Source organism: Pleuronectes platessa, chromosome 15 (assembly GCF_947347685.1).
Source record: "Pleuronectes platessa chromosome 15, fPlePla1.1, whole genome shotgun sequence".
Lineage (NCBI taxonomy): Eukaryota > Metazoa > Chordata > Actinopteri > Pleuronectiformes > Pleuronectidae > Pleuronectes > Pleuronectes platessa.
The window spans coordinates 3,160,893-3,167,194 of NC_070640.1; positions in this window are offsets into that span (position 1 = coordinate 3,160,893).

A 6,302-nucleotide genomic window follows, 5' to 3' on the forward strand; every position below is an offset into this window, starting at 1 on the left:
GCTGGGTCAGCCAATTCAAACACAATTTCATCTGAAAGCAAACAAATTTACAGTAAAGTGAAATGAGCGGTTTCATTTTCAGTAGCAGTTTAATTTGTTATGAAAACCAACACATTGCAGATCTGCCCCACAACTGAGAACAGGAAGGGAAACTTAAGCATTGTCACTGTCACTATGGAAGTACCCTCTACGTACTGGGACGGCGTTAATATAAAGCAAAGGAAAACTGATAATAATTGTATAAATTGCTATTATTAGGGGGTTTCCCTCTGGATTTGATGAGCTCAGATGAAACTTTAATGATCCCTGTGGAGAGACGGGGCTGCGGACTAATAAATAAAGAACAAATAAAGTGAACAAACTAATAATTATAAGTAAAAACACATGTGGAGATAAAAGAGGCTTATATGCCAAACACTCAATAATACACTGTATGTATATAACAGGAATAAGGAGTGTGTGTGTGTGAATGTGAATGTTTATTATTGGGTTTTACAGTGTTTCCTATTTCATCCTCATTATATGGTCTTTAAAATCCTATTGTATTTGTGTTTGTCCCAGTTTGTTAGAACAGGATCCAGGCCCCAGCTGTTAATGAACTCACTGAAGAAAAGACCCTCTGGTGTTTTTATGTTGTTTGAAGATTTGACTTAAAGAAGTTTTACATTTTAATTGAGGGGTTTTCTGGGGTTTTCTCTTATGTAACTTTTATTTGACTGGATGTTCTCTCTCGTTCTTTTATTTCTTCAGCAGGCAAACATCGAGTCTCAAAGCTGCAGAGAGGATTTCTCTCCAATGTCGAGTAATGCATTATATTTTTTTTTTACCAATTCTAATATTAAATGCATGGATTTCCTTTGGGTTATTAGAAGCACACTGTCAGTGGACTGTAGAGTCCAATGTTTTGGGAAATAATAACTTGTTTTCTCACTAAAATATTTATAAAATAACTGATGCCTCTATTTATAATGAAGCCACAGCTTGGAAATGCTAGCTTAGCTTAGCATTAAGACTTGAGGCAGGGGGAAACCGTTAGCCTCAGTCTATCAAAGGCAGAAATATCCACCTACACCAGCAGCTTTTAAAACTCACAAATCAACAAGTTACATCTCAGGGTTGTGAGGAATAAATGAAGCATGTTACTCAGTTTTAATTTCAACATGTCTTCAGAGTTTTATAACAAAGTGGAACAGTTATTATTTGTTAAAAACTACAGTTCCTATGAACAAAAACTTCCAATTGAGTCTAACAACAGCTGCAGTGTTCAATTCTTGCTAGTTGTACCTTTGTTATCACCACAACTTCACTTCCCGTGATGTAGCGTGATGAGGTGTGATTTAGTTAATATCTAAATAAATACTAGGTAGATTTGAATTAAGGAAATCAGGACGTGTTTAGGGAACTGATCTCTATGAGAGTCTGTGAAATCTGCTGTGGCTGGAATGAACTTTTTTCTAGACAAGTTAAAACTAACCACAGCCTCTCAGCTCACAGTCTCACATCTGCCTGACGGGGACGTTCAGCCTTTAGAGGTCCAGGCTTTGAGGTTAAGTTAAAGGTCACTTAAAGAAAAATAACTGAATAAACACCAAGATAAAATAGTTTTTTCGGAAAGAGTCTTAAATGTACTTATCCAAGTATGAAGTGGAGGGAACCGAGACTGGATTTTTAGTTTTTTATAGTTAACTACAAATGTCAGTGGGATTTTAAATGAGGTTTTCTTTTCCCTGAAGCAGAACCTGGTTCTAGTTTCACTGCGGCTTCGGAGTTTCAAAAAACACATTTGAGGATCCTGTTCACATAGTATTACCGTTTCAGTTTCTCAGTTTTTATTGTTACTGAAGTTTTGCTCTCTGTATTTTTAGAAAAATATCTTCATCGTTACAATAATAGAGGAATAACAACATACTTAGATCTTAGTGATTAATTCTCAGTAATGAATTCATATTGAAACGTGTCTCTCTTACTCAAAATAACTTTAGATTTATATGTATTAGTATAATCTTAAAATTGTGATTATAACATTAGTATTTATAACAGCAACAAAGACGTTGGACAGTTTCTTCACGTCAGATTTCACTAATCACTAAAACTTTGATGTCCTCGATTCCTCAGGAGCAACAACTACCAGGAGAGAGGCCTGAGCTGCGTCACACCTCCTCTTCCTCCTCGGACACAGTTCCTCACACAAGGTCTGACTCTGCTGGATCTCGAATGGATCATATATGATGCATAAAATCCACCCACACTCTTCTTCTTCATTCTTCTGTATAACTCATTCTCTGCTCATTGTGACCACATCATCACAACAACTGGACGCAAAATCTAAAGTTTGATCATAACCTCAAGATCTGAAGGGAAGATAAGCACGAGTACATTGTGGTGTCACATGGGTTCGGCTTCCAAAGCAAACCAACATGACCACAGATGAGAGTAAAATTAGACGATATAAAGGGAAGTGAAAAACATACCTGTCTGTGAAATGGACTCAGGTCTGAGACCAAACACGTCCTTGACTCAGTGGAGTGAAGTAGTACAGTCAAATGTTACTTGGAAAATATGCTAAAGTAAAACACTAAAAGGAAAATACCTAATTGTCCTTTGACTATCTTTAGATTTGCGTTATACATAAGATAAGCATTTTTTTACTGATTGAAGTATATCTTATTTTTAAACTATTTTAGTATTTTATTTTGTATTAACCCCCTGTGACCATTTTATTTGATCAATTAATTACTTCTTAAATAAACACAATAAACGTTAGAATTCAAATACTTAACACATTAAATTGGCTAAGAATTGAAAATCTATTCCTGTAAATAGCTATTTGTGTTCTTTATGCTATATAACAGTTTATTCAACACTTTGTTATTCTCTCAAACACGACAGACTCTGAACTCCGTGTGACTCTTGTTGTTCCAGAATGCCAGAGCTATGAGAACCTGGCTGAGCCACTGGCCGACGGGGACTACGAGGAGGCGCTGACGGAGTTCGAGCAGGCCATGGACGAGCAGTTGGACTACGTGAAGGTGGAGAATGAGGAGGATCTCCTCCCTCCTCCTCCGCTGTACCAGCTTCCAGATAAGGAGGATCTCCTCCCTCCTCCTCCTCTGTACCAGTTTCCAGATAAGGAGGATCTCCCCCCTCCTCCTCATCCTCTGTACCAGGTTCCAGATGCAGACAATGACGACGCTTCCACCGAGGACTACGACGACATCGGAGGCGAGGACGAGGATGAGGAGGACTACGACGACCTGGGATAGAGAGATGAAGAGATGAACCTCAGTGACACTTTTGACTCTGGACCACTTTGCCTCTCCACAGAAATGCTTTTGATCATTTGTGTTTTTTCATATTATTTATGAACCAGAAAGTAGAGTTAGGGGATTTCACGTGAACCAGTGTTCTGAGAAAAGCACAAAGGAAAAATGCAGTTTAGAGGTTTGGTTCTTTATCAGAGGAATCTTCAGCAAACTTTACTTTTATGTATCAAGATAATCTCTCTGAATAGATTCTACATGTGAGTATTTAGAATAGCCTGTTGTTGAGGGACAATACTTGGCGGCAGGAAGTCGTGTGGTTTACGTCTCTAGTTTGACCGATCTCGTTTGAACAGGTTTCGGTTGCCCACACATCACAGCATCGAACTCACCGGAGGGTCGTTCACCGATCATCTACTCTCCACAGGAGGCCAGCTCCAACCACCAGCCTCCACCGGATCCTCAGACCTCACACAGTAATTCTTCTAGCCTCATTATTGTGTCTGGGACCAGTCAAACTTTACTGACATCGCCCGCAGCCACCACAGGTTCCTCTTTCTTACTTTCTTCATTAAAAGTTGTCAGTGGTTGTGTTTTTTAGGTTCTGCGAAATCGAAGAAGTAAGTAAAGTAAAGGAGGTGAACAAAGTGATTCAGCTGAATTTCTGTAATTAAGTCCTGCAGTTATATAGAGTGTATGATGTTAGGAAGCTTATAGGACAATTATGAAATCAACAAAAAAAAATAAAAAATAAACTTCTCCAGACTCAAGGAGAGTTTAAGAGAGAAAAAGAAAAATGCGTAAGAATGTTTTTATTTGCTCTTCTTCTGTTCAAGGCTGATTTGTCCAACACACATTTCCTCGAATCCACAAACAAGAGCGAGCGCCTCGTCCACTGAACCCAGAGTTTACACACAACCGCTGTTTGGCAGCAGCTGCAGCAACAGTCAGCAGAACGTGGTGGAGCTGCTGCTGCCGCTGGTCGTCCAGTCAGGAACTGGCTTCATGTCCTGACCGCTGAGAAGTCCAAAACTGCTGTCACAAAAAGTCCTTTCATAAGCAAGAAGATAGAGATAACAATAAAAAAGTAATAACAATAATAATAAAAAAGTTTACATTAACTTTTGTTGACTAAAACAATGGAACATAAGCAGAAAAAACTAGAACAATGATATAGATCGAATCATATAAATTAATTAATAATATTTGTCAGTTTAAATAAGAAGAAATATCATTCAATTGTGAAAGTTTTCACAAAATGAGGTTTTAAAAACGTATTAAAAAACTTCAAGTATAAAGACATAACAATATTACTACATACAATTAATACTTATATACAATGTTAACAGAATATGTAAAATGTGGATAGTTGGATTAATTGTAGTTAATTCTATAATACTACTGCATGTTTTTAATGCAAATTGTCACCCTGAGAAGATCCATCAAATTAAACTACAATAAAATATTCTTGAGTAAATCCTTGAGCCTTTTATACCTCTGCATAAAATAGATTGATCTGCAAAAAACTAAATATCAAATTTAAATAATTCATGGCCCCAAGAACAATTTTACTTTTTTAATTACCTTCTTTTTCACGCTGGTCGGCTTGAGGGCCCCCTGGTGGCTGCACAGCTCAGAGAAGTCCCTCATGTCCAACCTATACATTGTGTCTATGCCTAAAGCCGTACCATGCTGAGTCTGATTATTAGACATGGGGGGGGGGAAGCACTTACAATTAATGTGGATTCGTTTATGACAAAAAAAAACAATTCCAATAGTTTAGTGACCTACATACATGAAGTAATCCTTCACACAGACCACATAATAACACACTGTCAGTCACCAATTGCTTCACTTGCTCCTGAGCTGTGTGATGGAGGGGGGGGGGGGGGGGGGGGGGTAGAGAAAAGAGGGGCTCGCCACAGAAATGACGCAGGACACAAAGTGGGTGAAAGACTGAAATAGCAAAAAAAAAGTGAATTCAGCAAAATGAGGAAGAACAGCTCAGTTACAGATTCAGTCCCAGCGAACTGAAGAGCCTCCGGTCAAAGGGTTTTTCTGGAAATTCTTCTTCGCTCTTGTGTTAGGTTATACAAATAAAGTTTGAGTGAGTGATTGATGGATTCTGTAGTGAAGCCTTGGTAGAGAGGGTGCACTTGAATCCACTGTGTCTGTAATGTCTACATGACACTTTTTGAGTTGGTTTAATAGAAAATAGAATTGAGTGAGGACTTTAACTTTGAAAGGCTAAAACCGGAAGTCAGGTTACAGCTCAAGGCATTAACTAACAAAAGGCAAAAGCTACAAATGGCCACAGTCAATGATTAGATATTGTCTATAAATATATATAAATTAATTTAATATAACAGTTGATCTTATTTAAGTTAATGTGTTTATTTGATTTAAATATATTTGAACATATAGATTCCCGTCAAGCAATTTATAGTAAAAAACTGGGGAATGATGGTTAACAAAGGGGCCCATTCACTCACGTGTGCCCCAGGGCACAGCAGCAAGTTAATCCGGCCATGTTCATGGTAATATCCTGTTTGAAGGCTTGAGTTTGTGCCAGCTGTAGATACTCACAGCAGCTTGACTGGTTTAAAGAGCATGAGCAGAATCTAGGAGATTCCCTTTGTGCCATTATGAGTTTGTGTTTTTACATAGTACATGAAATTTAAATAAAGTTTGTAGGGTTTTAAGCACACAATATTTTTAAGAATAAATTGTAATAATGTCTGGTATTTTTAGCTTGATTCAGCCAAGTACTTCAGCATTCACACTACACTTTCAGTGGGGAATGCATTTTGTAATTAAGTAAACAACTCTGCATTGGTGTAATGTTGGTAAATGGATTGTATTTATATAAACTGATTTAATTCATACTTTATTCTTACTTATTCATTGAGAAGAGCTGGATTCCAAGACACACCCACAACTTCACCTTCATCCTTCGGAACATAGTCTAGTTATTATTATTATTATTATTATTATTATTATTATTATTATTATTATTATTATTATTATTATTATTATTATTAT